The sequence below is a fragment of the Lissotriton vulgaris genome, chromosome 2_1 (assembly GCF_964263255.1).
Source record: "Lissotriton vulgaris chromosome 2_1, aLisVul1.2, whole genome shotgun sequence".
NCBI classification, from domain to species: Eukaryota; Metazoa; Chordata; class Amphibia; order Caudata; family Salamandridae; genus Lissotriton; species Lissotriton vulgaris.
The window spans coordinates 827,511,772-827,532,060 of record NC_141687.1 but is presented as its reverse complement, the minus strand read 5'-3'; the positions used below and the strand labels follow the sequence as shown (position 1 = coordinate 827,532,060).

Sequence of the window (20,289 nt, the reverse complement as noted above, 5' to 3'; positions counted from 1 at the left end):
CCTACACGCTACATGCCATTCTGTACTATTTACCACTGTACACCAAAGCATATACCTCTAGGGATCTAGGCCTGTGCCTCTCAACGCCAATGCCAGAGTCTGTGGCCCTCATTGCGAGTGTTCCACTTAATTGCGGTATTCGCGGTAACTTGTGTTACTACACATATCACAGTTATCAGTTTTGTGATAAATATGGGATGGTCAAACCTACTGCTAATTATTGTGGGTAAAAATGGCTGGCATTTGCCAGAACATGTGGATTTTGGTACGCTAAACATTTTTGCATAGGTATTTAAAATTCCTTTGGGCTTTTAGGAGTCACATTTGCTTGAGTCCTTGCTGGGAATGTGATTTAAAGCAATGTCAGCCTTACACATTATGGGGATTAGGCCTCAGGCATGAGTGAAGGTGTTGAAGAGAGTAGCCATTGTTTTACTCAAATAAGGAAAAAACATTTTTGCAAGAGAAGACTAGGATACCATATGAGCCTGTTTCAAAGTTTTCAGGACCTCCTGAATAAAAGAGACCAGCATAGGACTCTCAAAGGGTTCTTTCAACTCAGCCGAGAGGGGTAAACACCTGGGAGCCTCCAAATACCCCTTTATGTCCTCTGTCTCCAACCCCTTCATCTGGAGCTTTGAAAGAAGTCTCTGAACACTTCCTGCTTGTCACTTTCTGTATTCACACATGACCCATCCAGTTTTTTTTAACCTTGGCAATGTACATTTTTGCTCTTCGGAAGCATAATTTCCTCATTAGCAGAATCCCCATCTTTTCTACTGATTCATAAAATAACTTTTTGTTCTTCTGCAATGCTTCTCAGTTCAAGTAACCCTCTGGACCCTGAGCTGGCCTTTGATCATTGATAGGTGTTGTTGGGTGTTTTGATTGAGTTTTGCTTGTCCTCGTTTTATAATATGTAAAGTTCAGAGCTGAACGCTTTTTACTACTAGCTTTGCTCCTTTGCTCTCCATGGATTTATACTGATGGCTTCGCCTCCTACTGTTGCTTTGAGGGCATCCCTGACCATACGAAGGGGAATGTCTGAGATGTCATGTGTTTAAAAATAGTCACTTATCCCTGCAGCCTTGCAGACTAGATTTCAGGTGATTCATCACTGTAGAATCCTCTGTCTCCCTTGTGGCAGTATTCCTCTGCCTCTCAGGATATCTTCAGATGGACCTTGTCCAAAATAGAGATGTCACAAATGGTGTTTTTTTAGGGAGTAAATCAGGAAATAAGAGTGAAGTAGGTAGTCTATGTGTAAGTATGCAGTGTTGGCTTGATAATAGTAAAAATAGTCTTTCTCCCCTGGATGGAGAAATCTACAGGCATCCACTAGACGCATATGTGACAATTCCTTTTTCAATTTCCCTGACATGGCCCTCTTAGCTTTGTGTGACCATCGGGCTCCATCTAAGTCAGGTTCCCAGACGGGGCTGAAGTAACTTCCCACTATCAAATCACTCCTTAATTCCCCCAAGTGTTAGTATAATAATATCTAACGGGTTGTAAATGTTACAAGGTACATTAGAGCCTGAGGTGATACCAATCCCCACCTCTCCTAACTTTGATGTTACCCTCTCTGACTTGTGTTTTGTGACAAGACTGGCAACACCCAGGCTCTTGTGGTTACAGAAGTTCAAATTGGTGTTTATTGTGCATTTAGGGTTGGTTGTATAGGAGCAAATGGGTTTTCTGTCGGAAAATTATATTGGGATTGTGTCTAATTATGTAACTCCACACCTATTGACATTTGTTTGGACAGTTCAGGTCCTTAAATTAATTAACAGTAACTTGAAAGCACATTCAGAAGCTAATATCATTCATCTTCTCCCTGACTTCATGTAGAATGAGATATCCTCTCTAGAATCCCTCTATCTGTGTTTTTGATGTGTTTCCATCCACTGCCTCTCTCCTGTTGAAAAAACAGAAAATAACCACCCAACTAGGTCTATTAAATTGTTCCCAAGATATATGCTCATTAAACTCATGATCCTTTCGTGACCTTTTAATTTGGGTGTTTGGGGAGGGGGCGAAGGATTGGCTTGGAGCGTGGGCTTAGAGCACTTATGTCAATGTGTTGTGTGGGACTATAAGTATTATTTCTTGAGTTAGTAAGCTTTCCAGAGCATGCTAGCCCTCTACTCATCCCTGCCTGACCTCTGCATCCAATCAGGCACCCCTTCAGCCCTTCATGCTCATGTGTCACCATGATCCCTGGGTAGTTATGTGTTGCCAGTGGCATATCTGGCACTTCATTTGTTTCATTATCTTCAGAAGATCGGTTGTCATCTTTCGTGACCCGTTGATTAGGAAGGTTGAGGGGCTGTATGTTTCCTCAAGTGGATTCAAGGTGTAAGAGCTTGAGTTTATTACCTCTTAAGATTATTGTGTCTCTCTCCTTTTCTTTTCCATTGATCAATTCATTGTCCTACAAAAACCAGATATTTTTTTCAGCATATTTGGTGGGAACTTCTTCTGGTCTTACTTGGTGTATACACATTGTCGAAAGTCAAGTCTGATCAGTTGGGTATCCGGTCATTAGCCAATGGCTTGTAGAACATCTTGCATATTAAGTGTTGAATGTTGCTATCTGTGACTACTCATGAGAGCCCCTGATCCTAATGTTGTTATGTCATGGAAACATTTCTAGGTCCTTCCCTTTACTTTGAAGTTCAATATTTTGATTCTCCAGGGCCCGAGTCTTAGCCCTGAGTTGAGCTTGTTCTTTAGACCTGTAATTCTGAGGCCCACCGCTCCACTCACTCTGGGCTCTCTGAGGACTTCAAAATTGCTCTAGCCAAAGGTAGCAAGACCCACCCCCAGCATTACTAGCAGAGACAAAATGGTGCCTGCCCCACCACGCCAACTTCCATAGAGAGTGTGTCCTTTCTTCTGTGTCTGTAAAGTCACCCGATCAGCTTCACAGATCTTCACAGCTTACAGGCATCCTTTACTATTCCTGACAGGCTGCACATAACCTCTGATACACCGCTGCTCTGGGGGCGCTGACTTCCTCACTGACCGCCTCCCTCAGAGTCCTCTACAAATCTCTTTGGGGTCTACTGCAGTCACTTGAGATCCCCCATTTTAAGCTTCCCATGTGGCTCGTGTTCAGCTGGGCCTATCTCTGCACCACTTTACCGCCTTTCTTGGGTTCCCTGGGCTGCACTTCTCCACAGCCCCAAAACAAACTTCCAGCTTATTTTCTCAGTAGATAGGAGGCAGCCTTTAGTGGCGCTGCCTATCACCAGTGGCTGAGAACTGCTCACTCTCTGCTACACGTGTGTTCCGAGTCCAATTTGGCTTGACTTGGGAGGCTTTGCCTTCGATGGTAAGACAGCCCGCATTGCCCCAAGATGGTACTCACTTCTCTCTGAGGTCTCTTGTTTTCCAGTTCCTCTTACATCCAGCAGCAGAAAGGTCTTGATGCTGGCCTCCGACCCGTGCTGCTGCTGTGGGCGACTAACAACATCCCGGTGTCACATATGGCGGTGGATGGCACCTGTGGGTGCTACTGCAATTATTTTTATGCCAGGCAATTGCAAAGCCTCTACCAATGGCCCCCTATGCCAACCCAAGTCGGATCATACAACCGATTTTCATTATTTCCTATTGGAAGAGCTCCAGTTGATCTTCACAATGTTGTTGAGACACTGTTTTCTATGGCTTTCTGGGTGATATCACTCATAGATGCTAAAAATCGCCCTTTTTGACTTAGCACCTCACTGACATGTTTCCAAGACATCAGCTCAGCTATCTCCTTACTCTTTTAGTTATTATTGTGCCTGATGTCTATCTTGTATTCTGTGCTCTGGGTGGGACCAACTTAACCAGTTCTTTGAATATACTGTGGTAAAGGTTTTCGATTAAGACCTTGGAGCCCATGGCTTTCATTGGGTTTGTTTTGATTTCTCTGTAGGTTGCCAAGAACTCTTCAATGGTGATGCCTTTGTAGTGCTTGACAGAGAAGGGTTGTGAGTCCCTCCTGCTGAAAAGGGTAAGGTGGAATATCATGTTTGACATATGGAGTGATATAAAAGATTTGGTCTGATGTTGCCCATCATGTAAGAGTTTTCTGTGTCGTAGTTCAAGCGTGTGTACAGCTGTGTTCATTGGGTCTTTTACCACCTGGCTGAAGTTTGGAGCCTGCATATTTTCAAAGTAGTGCATAGCTAGTCTTTAATCTAGGATGAAGCCCAATATTGCGATGTTTCATTCCTCCTAATTAGTGCTTGTGTAAAGTAATGGGAATGAGAAAGTTTTTTCCCTTGGATCCTGAAACTCTTACACTTTGAAAGCAAATTGATTCTTTTGTTGAAAGGTTGGAGCTAAATGGACACCATTTAAGGATCAAATCTACAAATGTAAATCTGACCCAGGCCTTAACTTTAAAACAGTTAAGGCTCCATCTGGCATTAGATGTGGGATCTCACTGTGTTAAAGCATAACTAAATTGATGCCCGCAATTTCACCCATGTGACATTTGGGTAGTTGGCTTTTCCTTAGTCCTAAATGGAGTCTTTGTGTAGTTCAGTGGGCAGATAATTGCAGAACTCAAAACCACTTGTTTGAAGTTGAGTGGGATCAGATGGAGGACCTTACATAATCGTTCCAACAGGTAATTAATGTTTTACACACATATTTAACCTTTGTGCTGATGCTGAGGTGTCTCTCAGAGAGGATGGAGGTCAAGGCCTCCATGGATCCAGTTGGCTTATGGGCCACCCACTAAATTCTAGCGCAGCCTCTTGGTCTGACATCATTGCCAGATAGTACGTTTTTTTTTAACCAACATAAAGTTGTAGACATCCAATGTGCTTCCATATTTCTAAGTACTGAAGGATAGATACTTTGACAGTTTGTTATTTTAAGAACCGTCCACACCAATACGTAATTGCAAACTGATCCCGCAAGACACCAACCCGCGGACAATTATCACTAAAATACACACATTCTGGCCTCGCTGGAGATCAATTTTAGGGCTTTTCTATATGCCAGATCTGCCTAACAATTTGAGCCTATTTAATTACTAAGCCCTTTTATATACATGGATCTGTTTTAGTTGATTAGTATAGGTAATTTACCACAGAAGTATTTATCTTATTTATTCATTAAATGACCACAGACTCAGTTTAAATTTTACTGGTTTATCTGAATTTTTAAGTGAAACAAAATACAAATTACAGTGTTAACTTCATCATTCTGAAGAGGTAAGATTGGTTTACTTAAATTGGACTATACTTTTTAATGATGACTACCTCAAGAAAAAGGGGATAGAGAGAAAAGGCACATTGACAAAATACACAGATTATATTTACCTAGAATGTTGCAAGATCAGACCTCTCTGGCCAAGAGTTTGAGCCCCTCAGAAAAGTATCAGGTGACAGGTTCACGACAGGATAGGACGGGGCAGATCACCTCTTCTGGATTTAACACCAGTGTCAAACCCCTCTCTGGTGCTAGTTTCCTCCTCGATTCTTCCGCAAAGCTCCTTCCTAGGTCTATTGCCTCCTCGATTCTTCAGCAAAGCTCCTTCCTAATTTTATCTATTTAAAATTCTAAGTCTGCTTTCTGGTATTTCGATCAGCATTCGGACACCATCTCTATCTCTCAGGTTTCTGGCAGCGATCAAGCTCCCTCATCTAACTAACTACCCCAATTATACCTTTTGATGGCATGTTCCACCCCCAAATGTTTCAAACTTGTGTAAATTTTGAATTCTGATTGGACAAGCCAAGGGGATGATCACCACACCATGCTAAGTTCATTACTTTTTCTTAAGAGCATTGTCTTATGTTCCCGCCCATTAATTTGTGTCACCCAAGCTTTATTTCCCACCCGTTTTCATAATGACTTTATAACATTGTATAACATTTATACATTTGTCATTGAGTCTTCAGGATGTTCCGTCATTACTCAGGACATGGGAAAGGAGTGTCCTTGATCAGGTTCCAAGACTTGAGATCATGACTCCGGAGTTGTGTCTAATGCGCTTGTGTACATGGACCACGTGATTATTAGCCTCATCTCTCTTTTAGGCCCAATTACGAACTAACAAAGAAGTAAAAAAAGACAAGATGTTAGATTCAAATAAAATGGTTTCACTATATACCACTTATCTCTACTCTAATCCCATTTAATAAAAATACTTCTTTATTCATTAGCATGTAATATAAAACACCGTTTAGTTTCGATCAGAGCAGATGCTTAGCATGTGATTTCTGAAGTTGCCATGTTTGGTGTTACTGCGCAGAAGCCAAGCTTTCCCTCCAAGTGTTATGACGTCATGCAGTTGGCGCATTCGCGGTTCATTTTCTCACGTTAGCAGGCATCTTTAGTTGCACTCGGGTTACTTGTTAGTAAAACACATAGGCAAGCTTCCCCCTTTTCTAGTAAATGTAAAATGTTGTGTAAAATTAGTACTACAAACGTTATTAGTAACTTATTATGAAGTTATATGAGAGTATTATATCCAAGAAAGTTGCTTATGTGCAAATCCTTGCTCCATCAATCCCCTCTCTGATGGCATTTATGCAATCAACAACTACCCATACGCAAATCAAATGCCAACTTTAGCATATTTTTATTCCTGTTTCTATTTTATCAATTTCTACATCACCTTTCTCTTTTATGTTCATAATTTTCTTATATCTTTCTCCTTTTAATTCTTCAAGCCTGATTTCTTCGGATTTCCTTTTCTTTCCCTGTTTATTTACCTCATAATTTTTCCTCCTTTTAAAACACTTGTACCAGATCATTATTAGACCTATCATAGTTATTCCAAGTATAGGTAGTATTACTTTAGCTACAACTCCTTTACCAAAATTAGCAAACCATTGCGCTATTGATGTTAAGCTATTCGTTAGTCTTTTCCATACACTGTCAACTTCCAGTCGTTTTAATTCTTCTTCCAAATGTGTAATATTCTTAATGTATTTCCCAATTTCTATACTTGTATCAGGTATGCATGTGCAACAATGTTGCTCTTTCAGTATTTTAGAGACTCCACCCTCTTTTGCAAATAAAATATCAAGGGCAAGTCGATTTTGCAAAACCATAGATCTGATCGCAACCATTTCAGTATTGATCATTAGAAACCCTCCAGCAGTATCAATTGATAAGCGATCAACTACTGTGGATAATTGACAAATTCTTCTCGTATTCAGAATTACTCCCACTGAAGGTATCAATGCACTAAATATGTCTCCTACTATTTCTGCAAAACTAGTTATTTTAGTATGTATTAGTTCATTATTGTTTTCATTGCTTCCAGTGATTCTTTTCACATGATAGACTTTAGGAAATACTATTCCAAAATAGCAACCCCCATGCCATCTTGCAGGTAGCTTAAAATAAGCCTTGCTCCCACATATATAGTAGATTTCAGGAAATACTGGATCAGTTCCCCCTTTTAGTCCCCATCCTCCAATAACCAAAAGATTATTTTCACATTCATTGGAACCAATAAATATATTGTTTTAATCAGTTTTTAACTTATGGAGCCAGATCTTCCCTTTCTTTTTGAAATCTAGTGCCATCACAGCCTGAGCCTTGCCAGGTGTAAAGATTCTTTCTTCTCAGCCCATGGTGGAATTTTGGGTTTCTGTTCATTGGCTTTCTTTTGGAAATCCTGTCTCCTTTCTTCTACTAAATTCAAAAATATATTTTCTTCTTCTTTTAGTGAACATGTCAAATTATGCTTGTGAGCTTCTGCTATATCTTTTGCATGTTGAGCTAGGAAACATTCACCCATATACTGTGCTGCTAAGCTACTAAGTACGGGATTAATATTCCTTCTAACAGGAACTTCTAAATATATCACATCTAGGTTTGAATAATAATACTGCATTTTTCCTGTTTTGTAAAACAGACTTGCTAATACACTAAATGAAATGCCATATATTAGCGGTAAATTGTGATATGTAACACCTTCTGCTACTGAAGCTGGTAATTTCATACATACGTAACAATCACTAATCTCCATAGTATCTACATATTCAAACAATAATTTGGTGAAAACATTTAGATCTGTGTTATTATCTGTTACTGTGTGATGTATTTCAAACTCATCTGATGCTTCTAGTTCTACTCTATTTCCTTTTATGTTAGCTAGTCTTCCATCTGTAACTGTAGTATTGTTCTTTTCTATATTCATTAAATATGGTATTGCTATTGTTAATCTAAACATACTATAATCACCAATAGAATACTACATATACATATTCTATAACATTTCTGTAAACAATTTAATTTTGATCTTCAGTAACTCTTTTTCTAGCCATATTTAGGAAGATCTCTCTTCTTTCTTTCAGAAAATTCAAATTTTATTAATTTGTTTTCAAGGAGGTCTCACATCTCCTTCATTAATTTGATCTGTAATTATTTCTTCATCACTTTCTTCATTCAAATCTAGATTTTCAATATCTTTGAGAATAACGTAAGTCCATTCAGGTCCTTTTAGTTTATTATTCAATCTTCTTTACCGCTGACTCCTTCGCTTTAGTTTCTTGTTATTCTGTCCTGATTGACTTGTGACTTCATTCACTTGATCAGGTTCTTCATCAATGGTCTTTAGGTGATACCTCAATCTTTTGACATATCTGGGCCAATTATCACCTTTTCTGACTCTTTTGGGTTGCACTGTATTCTCACTTTCTTCATCACTTTCAAGTAATCTTTTATCTGTATTTTGTTGTGGCACAACTTGATTTTCTTTGTCTTCTGAATCCCTCTCTAGTTGACCGAATTCAGGACCTTTTGTGATACCACTCTTCACCTGAACATGTTCCGCATTATCTAACTGACCTTGTGCAGAATCCTCTCTAATATGTTCTTCTCCCTCTTCTTGTTTCCCTATTCCTATTTGGTTTTGTTCAAGGTTGTCTTCTTAAGATTTGTGTAAATATTTGCTCAAGTCAGTCTGCGTGTATTTTTCTCTCCCTGGCTGTTCCTGCTCAGAATCTTCAACACTCTCGTATCCTGTTCCCTGAACTTGATCTTCTATATTTGTCCGATCCTTACTAACTTCTAGCTTTTCTGCTTTTGTTCTGCTCCTTGTTCTTATTTCTGCATCAGGTAAGTTGATTGCTGGTACCCAATCCTCCTGACTAGTGCTTGGTTGTTCTTGATTGATCAGCTACTTCAGAGTTTGTTACTCTAGGCTCTTCAGCTGCACAACCTTCTGCACCTTCAACTTCAATTTTTTGTTGTTGAATTCCCTCATCAGGAGTTGGTACTTTCTTTGTATGGCTGGCATGTATCCATTTACACATTTCACTGCTGTCGTTGTAACCGGAATGACCTGTTTTGGGGTACTCCACCTGGGTGCTAGACACGTTTCTCGGTGTGATTCTTCACTACCACCCAGTCACCTGGATTTAGATCATGTGCTTGATCTGGTTGCCTGGCCTCTGTGTCTTCTCCAACCTGGTGGGAGACAGAATGCACTAGGTCAGCCAATCTTTTACAATAGTCCAATACCAGATCATCAGTTATGCTTAACAATCTGTGTTCAGGTATGAAATCTAATCTCATTGTTCTTCCAATGAGTACTTCATGGGGACTCAACCCGGTATTTCTGTCAGGATTGTTTCTGAGTCGCATCAGAACAGGAGGCAATGCATTTGGCCAACACAGTGAGGTGGATGCGCACATCTTTGCCAATCTTGATTTTACTGTGCCATTCAATTGTTTCACTATCCCAGGAGCCTATGGGCGGTAGGCACAGTGTAACTTTTGTTCAATCTTGAATGCTTAACAGATCGATCTAATGGTTTCATTATTAAAGTAAGATCCTCTATCTGATTCCACTGTTACTGGAAAACCAAAACGCGTAATAAGCTCCCTCAACAGTAATTTGGAAACTGTTATGCTGTCATTTCTCCTGGTTGGGTATGCTTCCACCCATCGTGAGAACAAACACACTATGACTAGTATGTATTTTAGACTCCTACATGGTGGTAACTGAATGAAATCAACTTGCAACCTCACAAAGGGTCGTTTGCCTTTCCAACTCTTCCCCAACTGACCACTGTTTTCCTACCTGGGTTATTTTTTGGACAAATTAAGCATCTCTGGAAAAGGCTCTCTGCAACAGTTCTAAACTTCGAATTGTACCAATCCGGTCTGAAAAGTCTGATCATAGCATCCCTACCTATGTGTGTATCTCCAAGATACATTCTTGCTAGCTGTGAACGTAAACAATCTGGCATGACTGGTCTGCCATCTGGATAAATCCAGACACCATCTCCTTCTCTTCTTTGGCATCCTATTTTGATCCACTCTTCCTTTTCACTTATTTCTACCTCATCTTGTAAATTTCTCACTTCTTCCTTAGTTTCTAAAGCTGAAACAAGCATAAATTGGCATCTGATCCCTGTAGTTTCAATTTCTCTATTCACTGCCTTTTTTGTTTTAGCACAGTATTGAGCAACTTGGTCAGCATAACGATTTCCAGCAGCCATAGTAATTTCCTGACTGGTGTGCAGCACATTTGACCACAGCTACTTCTTTTGGCAATTGTATGGCTTCTAAAAGCTCTTTCACATATTGTCCATTTTTGATAGAAGTTCCTGAAGAAATCATAAAATCTCTTTGCATCCAAAGTTGGCCAAAGTCATGCACAACCCCGTAACCATACTGACTATCAGTATAAATTGTTACTCTCCAATTTTTTCCAATTTTGCAGGCTTTAATTAAAGCAATCACGGAACATAAAAACAATGTCCATAAAAGTACAACAAATACAAGCAAAGTACATTCATCAGAAAAAAAAGCAATAGTCCATGTAAATAGTTAAAAAATCATACTTTTTCCTGGCCCTAATCGCTTTCAGAAGAAAAGTAGCAGTAAAAAAGCAGATATTAACATGATTTAAATTAAAAAGCAATTTCAAGGCATCATGAACTGTCCTAACACCAAACTTAACAAAGACAGGTTTTAAAAAGGCGGTACGAAAATTTTCATATAACTTACATATCAGAACAAAGTGCGGAGTACTTTGTGCGGAGCTATTGTCATATGGGCACGCGCCCTCTGGGTGCTTGTTCAGGGAAGGGAAAGCCACCAAATGGTGCACAATCCCCAACCTCATCCGAGTCAAAACAAATCGGTGGGACACCCTATTAACATGCCTTAGATAAGGTTGAAAACCCGCACTTTCATTATATTTGGCATAGTAGGAACAAGTGGATAAATTAGCTCCATTACATCGCCGCTGTTCAGACTCAAACATTAAAAAAGCATTCTTCAGTTCAGCTTTAGACAAGTCGGAGGCTGCTAGGCTGTCCCTCTTGACATCAATTCCAATGATCTCCTTAAAGGTGTTAATTACATATTTAATCCAGGGGATCTTAAAATAATTGTCAAGGGAAAGACAGTCCCCTATAATAACTCTGTTTAAGGACGTTTCTTCCTTCGCCCACACAGCACGCCATAACATTAGGGGTCTTAAAGCAATTAAATTAGACAAATGGGGGATATCTAGTTCCTTGTGGACTAAATCTTTCGAAGATGATTTAGGTAAGCACAAAAGTCTTTTAAGGAAACAGTTTTCCTCCACCTGGAGACTACTTACAGATGCAGAACCCCATATCCCAGCTCCATAAATTGCAATCGATAGGGATCTCGCCTCATAGATCTTAAGCATGTCTTCAATCCGCCTATCTCCCAATCTAGTGGCAAATTTGCATACCCCATGTGCGCTTTTCGCCATTTTGGCCCTAACGTTATTGAGCTCACAACCCCAGCCTTTATTTTTAGAAAACTTAATACCCAGGTAGCAAAAGTTATCTACAAGATGGACCTTCTGGCCATCAATAAAATATGGGTGATGTTTCCCCCTACCTTTACCACATTCCATAACATAAGTTTTGGATTTGTTAATGACCAGTTTACGTTCACCAATAAAAGGAGAAAACCTGTCCATAAGTCGTTGCAAACCCAAGGGAGTCCTTGACAGCAGCACCGCGTCACCCGCGTATAATAATACCGGGACGTCGATATTATTGACTTTAGGGGCGTCTGCCGCAATAGTTTTAAGAACTTTATCAACTTCATTGATAAAAAGAGTAAAAAGGAATGGGGCAAGGACGCACCCCTGCCTAATACCTCGCCCTACCCTAAATTTGGGTGTACGTTCCCCACTTGGGCCATAACGGACACTCGTACGTAGGTTGGCATAGACACGTGCTAGGAAATAGACAATGCCCTCAGGCGTTTCCAGTTCTAACAGTTTGGCCCAGAGAATGCCATGGTCCACCAAGTCGAAGGCGCTACTCAAATCCGCGAAGCAGAGATAGAGAGAGCCTGACTTTGCCTGGGTATACTTCCCTATCAAGAGTTCAAGATTGAGGCATTGTTCAATGGTACCCCTCCCCTTCCTGAAACCATATTGGCAATCTACAAGAATATTATTTGAGGTGGCCCACTCTTCCAATCTTGTAAGTAGAACTCGGCTCATAATTTTTACAGAAGAGTCTAATAGCGAGATGGGGCGATAATTCTTCACCCCCCCCCTGTCACCTTTCTTGTAAATTGGGACAATGATGGATTCCTCCTATGAGGGAGGGATCCCGTAACAGACTGCAGCATTAAAAACTTTGGTTAACAAAGGACCCCAGAGCTCAGGGATAAATTTATATACGTCGATAGGTACCCCGTCAGGGCCCTGTGCTTTTCCCCCTTTACTGGCATTGATGCTATCCTCAACTTCCTTTAGGGTAATATTTAGTGGGACAATAGGCCATGTGCCATCACGGACCTTAGCCCAGCCTTCCGAGTCGAAAAATACCTGAAAAGTGAGTAACCCAGGAGTCAGAATCAACATTAGAAGTCAATTCGGGAGTTTTGTCGTCCTTTAGGAACGAACCATTCACTGTGGTCCAGAATAGCGTATTATTGGAAGTTTCTGCTGCCAGAGCCAAGTTATCCCAGTCTTCCAGCTGCAGTTCCTTCTTTCTACGCTTAACTTCCTCCTGGTAGATAAATCTAAGTTGTTTTACCAGACTTGTTACTCTCGGTTTTACAGTGAGTGCCTCCTTCAACTTGGCTACTTGTGCAGACCTGACTCCAGGTAAATAGGATGCTTCGACTATTCCAGCCAATGTACAAATATGTATGTATGTATGTATGTATTTGTAATCTTTTATAGCGCGTGTCTGTCACCCACACGGGTATCCTGGCGCTTTGACTGAAAAAAATCCTGCTGCGCACCCTTCTGAATTTAGGAACTAGGAAGATGCAGTCCTAGGAAAGAGATGTATTTTTAAATTTTTCTTGAACGAGACAAGGTCATGCTTACTTCTCAATCCTAGCGGAAGAGTGTTCCATAATCTGGCTGCCGTAAAGCTGAAAGATCGGCCGCCCAGCCGTGATCTCAGAACTTTAGGCACCACAGCAAGATAAGCGGAAGCCGAGCGAAGGGATCTGGACGGAGTGTACCAATGAAACATGTTCTGAAGTGGTACTGGGCCGTGTCCGTGAAGGGCCCTGAATACGATACATAAAGATTTAAAATCGATCCGTTGAAGGATCGGTAGCCAATGAAGGTCTCTTAATGCCTGGGATGAAGAGTCGTGTCGGCGGCGAGCAAGCGCTAATTTCGCTGCGAGATTTTGCACCCGTTGCAGTTTTCCTATCAAGGTGGCTGGTGCTCCAAGAAATAGAGCATTGCAGTAATCCAGGCGGCTTACGATAATGCTCCTCACCACCTCTGGCCTACTGTCCTTAGGAAGCATCAGGAGAACCTTTCTCAACATGCGAAGCAATCCCATGCAAGTACTCACTGTTTTATTAACAGCTGCATCCAGTTGGAGATTGGACCCAAACATCACTCCCAAGTTGCGGACCGAGGTGGTAGGCACAGTCGTGCTTTGGAAGGAGGGTGGCCAGAAATCCGGCGGAAGAGGTCTAGGGACGCGGTCAGTGGTGCAGTGTAAGACTTCTGTCTTAGAGCTGTTAAACTGTAGCGAGTTCTGATTCAGCCAGTCCGCCGTTGCGAGCATACAGCGGTGGAAGGTGTCAAGTGTCACTGCTTCCTTGCCCTCAAGTGAGAAGACAAGTTGAGTGTCGTCTGCGTAGTTCGTCACCGCTATGCCAAAGGATCTAATCAGCGCAACTAGGGGGCGCAGGTACAGGTTGAAGAGGATAGGGCTGATGGCCGACCCTTGTCGAACACCTTGCGCCACTCTTCTGATGTTGGATTTAAACGGTGGCAATGCCACTACCTGGTGACGGTTTCCAAGGTAAGATGTCAGCCACTGTAGGGCATGGCCAGTTACCCCTACTTCCTCTAGTCTGTTAATCAGAATTGCGTGACTGACAGTGTCGAACGCGGCCGACATGTCGAGCAGCACTAAAAAGGCTGCTCTTCCATGGTCGGCTCGCGTTCTAAGGTCGTCAAGTACAGTCACCAGCGCTGATTCCGTCCCATGGGCCGGTCTAAACCCGAATTGGACTTCATCCAGACAGGACCCAATCTCCAGGTATTTAGACAGATGTTTTGTGACCCATTTTTCCAGAATCTTTATTGAACAATAGCGTAAGCAGCTCTCAACCCTCCTTCCTCAAGCCTCATGCACGAGCCATCTCCGAATAGTCTGTTTTCACAATTAATCAGGGCTTCTTCTTGTATGTCTGGGCGAGGTTTTGTACAATATTCTGTTCCATCTAGGCAGTCATGATCAACATCATCCCTCACTTCTTCTCCATACACATCAGGCAATAAAGTGACTGGATTTAAAACAGTACACCTGAGTACTGTTACATTTTCTGCTCCTAAAATAATTCTCTCATATTTTGTCATTTGACTTGGAGTGAGATACTGTGTTCGAGTTCTGGTCAGAAAAATTTCGACTGAATGAGGGACGTATACCTCAACAGGATGTCCCATCATAATTGGTTCACTTTGTTCAAGACTTGTGCAAGTAGCAGCTACCGCTGTCAAACAACCAGGTAATCTGGGTCCAAAGTAGCGGAAAAATATGTCACTGGACGTCTCATCAAACCATGTGTTTGGGTCAATACTGACAAGGCACAATTATTTCGTTCACAACAAAATAATGCAAATTCTTTTATGTAATCTGGCAATCCCAAAGCAGGAGCTTCAAATAGACAATTCCTTAATTTTACAAAGGCTCCCATGCTTTCATTGTCCCATTCTACAGGATCGTTAGCTTGTGTTCTTGTCATTTGTATCAATGGCTTGGCCAGTAAGGAAAATCCTGCCATCCACTGCCTACAATATCCTACAACACCAAGAAACATTATAATTTCCTTCTGGGTTTGAGGAAAATGCATCTGTTTTATTATTTTGATTCTTTCAGGTGTCACCCTCCTTGCCCCTCTTTCTAAATGATGTCCCAAATATTTTACGTCAAACCCCTCTCTGATGCTAGTTTCCCCCTCAATTCTTCCGCAAAGCTCTTTCCTAGGTCTATTGCCTCCTCGATTCTTCTGCAAAGCTCCTTCCTTATTTTATCTATTTAAAATTCGAAGTCTGCTTTCTGGTATTTCGATCAGCATTCGGACAGCATCTCTATCTCTCAGCTTTCTGGCAGCGATCAAGCTCCCTCATCTAATTAACTACCCCAATTATACCTTTTGATGGCATGTTCCACCACCAAATGTTTCAAACTTGTGTAAATTTTGAATTCTGATTTGACAAGCAAAGGGGATGATCATCACACCATGCTAAGTTTATTACTTTTTCTTAAGAGCATTGTCTTATGTTCCTGCCCATTAGTTTGTGTCACCCAAGCTTTATTTCCCACCCGTTTTCATAATGTAATGTATGTGTCTTGTAAAGCGCACTGCTGCCCTGAGGCGTCATGGCGCTGTAGACCGCTAGGGAACCCGTCCTGGCTATCCCTGTGAGATGGTCCCTACTGGGTATCTCCAAGGTGAAACCAGGCATCCCCGGCGAATGTGGGGGGCCGTTGTAGAGATGAGGCAAGCTAATGCCCAGAGTTGCCGAGTGTGATCCCTGGTTAGAGTAGGCACCGAGGCGAGAATTATCGAGTCCGCTGACCCTGGTCCACGACCCTGCCGCGTCGGGAATTGAACCCTGGTCCCAGGCCGTTGTCTGCTTCTGGGTCTGCCGCCTCTAACCAGTGAGCCACACCACTCCACACCACTCCATTGACTTTATAACATTGTATAACACTTATACATTTGTCCATTGAGTCTTCATATTGTTCCGTCGTTACTCATGACATGGGAAAGGAGTGTCCTTGATCGGGCTCCAAGACTTGAGATCATGACTCCGGAGTTGTTTCTAATGCGCTTCTGCACATTGACACCGTGATTATTAGCCTCATCTCTCTTTTAGGCCCAATTACGAACTAACAGCGAAGTAAAAAAGACAAGATGTCAGATTCAAATGAAATGGTTTCACTGTATACCACTTATCTCTACTCTAATCTCATTTAATAAAAATGATTCTTTATGCATTAGCACTTAGGTGTTTGGTGTTACTGCGCAGAAGCAAAGTGTTATGACGTCATGCAGTTGGCGCATGCGCGGTTGATTTACCTGCGTTAGCAGCCATCTTTAGTTGCACTCGGGTTACTAGTTAGTAAAACACATAGGCAAGCTTCCCCCTTTTCTAGTAAATGTAAAATGTTGTGTAAAAGGAGTACTACAAACGTTATTAGTAATCTATTATGAGGTTATATGAGAGGATTATATCCGAGCAAGTTGCTCATGTGCAAATCCTTGTTCCATCACAAGCGATATGCACATGACTGATAGTAATTCTTCCAGTCATGAATAAGTAATATCAACTGCCTAGTGTTGATTTTAAAAAGGCACAGTGATAGAAGCAATCCCTATAGCACATGCACACCACAATCGTTGCTTTAAGGGGAGGGTAGCAGAAGTACCTAGCCACAGGTGCGGCTCTTCCACTTGGGCCGAGGAGCGTCGCCCCACTGCTTTATGAAGTGCGAGAAAGCCAAAACATAAAATGGTAATAACTAAATTTTATTACTATTTTTTGTTTACTTGCGCATTGCTGGTGGGTGGGTGGGCGGGCCGCTCTGCTTTTTGAGCAGGGCAGGGGAGGAGTGGTTTGCTCACTCCTGAATGAGCAAAGACTGTTTGGTCGGTCCTCTCGGGCCACCAAACCAGTCATGAGCACTTTGCCCTTGTCCATGAGAACATTGCCATCCCATTAGCCCCTGGCTGGGTGGCATTCCGACCAATCACAACACTGCTTTCAGTTTTGTGATTGGCTTAGGGGATGGTGCCTAGCTGCCTGCTTCCGGTTCCTGTCAGAGGCAGGAGAGCAGGAGCAGGAGCCGAGAAGAAAGATGACCCAGTGGAAAGGTAAGTTTAATGTAACTAAATTTTTTAAAATTTCCCCTCGATCCCCCCGCGAATCCCGCCCGCGACCCCTCCTGCTCACCCCCCCACCCGCAAGCAATGCCGGCTGCTACTGAACTACAAGCCTATCTAGATAAATAAGGCAATGTAGTCTCCCCAAAATCAAGCCTTCGTCCCTCTTCAACATAATTGATACCATCCTTAACATTATTAGCCAAGGTAAGCTGGTCATGTTGGTCCTGTTGAACCTCTTTGCCACCTATGAGACAGGCCCTAATTACACCACAGCTATATGAGTGCCTACATCCAGTAGCAAGTGTCAGAGGCCAGACTTTACTATGATTTCATTGCATTTCTTCAGATTGAACCAACACAGACTGACTAGGCAGTAGCAGCTGGCATTGCTCGCGGGTGGGGGCGAGGGTCACTGGGAAATAAAAAACTAAAAAATCATTCAATTAAACTTACCTTTTTGCTGCAGCCTGCATGGAGAAGGGCAGAGTGCGCATGACTGGTTTGGGCGGTCTGAGAGGGCTGACCAAACAGTATTTACGCACTAAGGAATGGGCAAACCACTCCTCCCCTGCCCTGCTCAAAGAGCAGAGCAGCCCTGAACAATCCACAAAGGAAACATAACATGGTAATAACTTTTAGAAAGAGTACTGGAAGTGATAGCTGGGAACTGAGTGAGGGAGCAGGGGTTGAGAGGGGAGGAATCTAAAGGACTATGGGAAATGGAAGGAGAGATAGCATTCTTAATAGCTGCAATTTTCTGAATAAAGTAGATGTTAAGCGCATTGCAGGTGTCTTGGGTTGGGGCCTGAGAGGGAAGTACTCTGTGATCCGATGAGAAATCATTCATGATTTTAAAGATTTCTTTGGATTTGTTGCGGGCTGAGTCGATTCTTTCAGAGATATGTGAGGCCTTAGCTTTAGTGATAGCATTTCTGTATTCATTGCGGGCCCTCACAAACTCTGCACGGTCCTCCTTGGAGTAACCCTGTCTCCAGTTGCGTTCTAGGTGGCGTAACTTTAATTTTTGTGCTTTAAATTCCTCTGAGAACCAGCGATGAGAATTGCCGTATCTGGTATGTGCAAATCTGGTGAGAGGGGCAAATCTGTCACTAGCTGATTGCAGCCAGGTGGTTATCCCGCCCTCCATAGAGTCAATACCTGATTATGGGTTAGTAATGGGGCGGGTGTTGGTCACAAAGTCAAGGAACCCCTGGGAGTCATAGGAGTTCCATTTACGACACAGTCCACCAGGGAGGGTAGGGGCCTTAATCCTCCCTTTGATCGTGATGGTAACCTCTATCAGGTGATGATCTGACCAGAGACAAGGGGAGATGATTGGGCGAGATAGGGCGAGGTTGTGAGTCCAAATATGGTCAAGAATGTGACCCTTGGTATGGGTGGGTAAAGTAATGTGTTGTGTCAGACTTATCAGAATTTCAAAAAGCTCAGTAGCATGGGGCCCTGCTAGGTCGTTGTCATACCAATAATTGAAATCGCCAAATATGGCGATTCTAGTATGATGGGTAAGCAGGCCAGCTACCTGTTCGCTCAGAGACAAGGGGAAGGATGGCATCGACTGAGGGTGCGATAGAGTAGTACAAGAGCAAGGGCACCGCCTTCAGTTTCCAAGCTGATGACTATGTTATCTGTCCCAGGTAGGGTAAGCGAAGCGGAGGTAAGAAATCTGAACTTTTTATGAATGATGGCCGCTACTCCTCCTCCGGGGCGGTTCAGAGGGCGATTGACGTTAAGGATATAGTAAACTGTCAGGTTATCGACAACCTTAAATACAAGGAAATGCTGCCCCAAACAAATCAACCTAACAACATGTTTTACTAGAGATCCATAACCAAGAAGAAGAAATATAAAGGAGTCAGGCTGCATGTCTCAGTAATGATGTGTGTCTAAGAAGGTGGGGCGAGTGCATGGTGGGGTGTAGAGGGAGCATTGCAGATCTCAGACAGAAGTGGAATTAGGGTGCACATTATCCCCATCAGCATTTAGTTGCAATTGCAGTTGGCCTGGGCCTCTCTGTATAGGAGGTGGCGGAACTGCGTGTGCAGGTGGGCACTTACCATCTGCCCACTTTAGTGATTCTCCAGACCAAGCCCGAATGATAGGGCTAACTGTAGTCATCCAGCAACGAGCAGTGTGTTGTTTAGCAAGGATCCGCGCCAGATCATTTAACCTACTTGTGGCTTTAGTGGTCTTCTATCTAAGTGATGGCTCCATAAACACTTTTCAGGGACTCTCTGAAGTTGTATGTTATGTTATCTTATGTTATGTTATGTTATGTTATGTTTATGTTATGTTATGTTATGTTATGTTATGTGATGTTATGTTATGTTATGTTATGTTATGTTATGTTATTTTATGTTATGTTATGTTACCCAATTTGTAAAGCGTGACATATACCCGAAGGTGTCTTGGCGCTGATTCTGTGAGCCACGATGAGCAGAGCAAGAGAACCTACTGATTGAAAAGCCATCTTTTCAAAAGTTTGCTAAACTGAAGCAAGGAAGGGGCCGATCTTATGCTGAATGGCAGGAAGTTCCAGGATTTAGCTGCTCTGACCGCAAAGCTGCTGCCACCCCATTTAGATTTTTTAGATCTAATTAAATGTATTCTGCATATGCCTGATGATCTTAGGTTTCTAGTTGGGGTGTATCAGCAAAAGACTTTCTTCAGGAAGGTGGGACCAGAGTCTTGGAGCGCTATAGGTCAGACAGAGGGCCTTGAACTTAATTCTATTTTTGACCTTCAGCCAGTGATGGTCTTTGAGTGCGGCGGAGACAGAATGGTGCCTGGGCACTTCTAATAAAAGTCTGGCTGCAGAATCCTGGAGAACCTGCAATTTGTTCAGATATTGGGCCTGCAGGCCCAAGTAAAGGCCATTGCAATAGTCTATATTTGATAGTACTAAAGTGGAAATCACTGACTTCCTAA

The 20,289-nt window shown here is 42.3% G+C and overlaps 1 protein-coding gene across 1 annotated transcript in view; it reads left to right on the top strand.

The window, feature by feature from the left end:
• Nucleotides 1–20,289, top strand: part of SPATC1L (spermatogenesis and centriole associated 1 like) — a 168,964-nt gene that overhangs the window by 128,079 nt on the left and 20,596 nt on the right. The window lies entirely within an intron of this gene.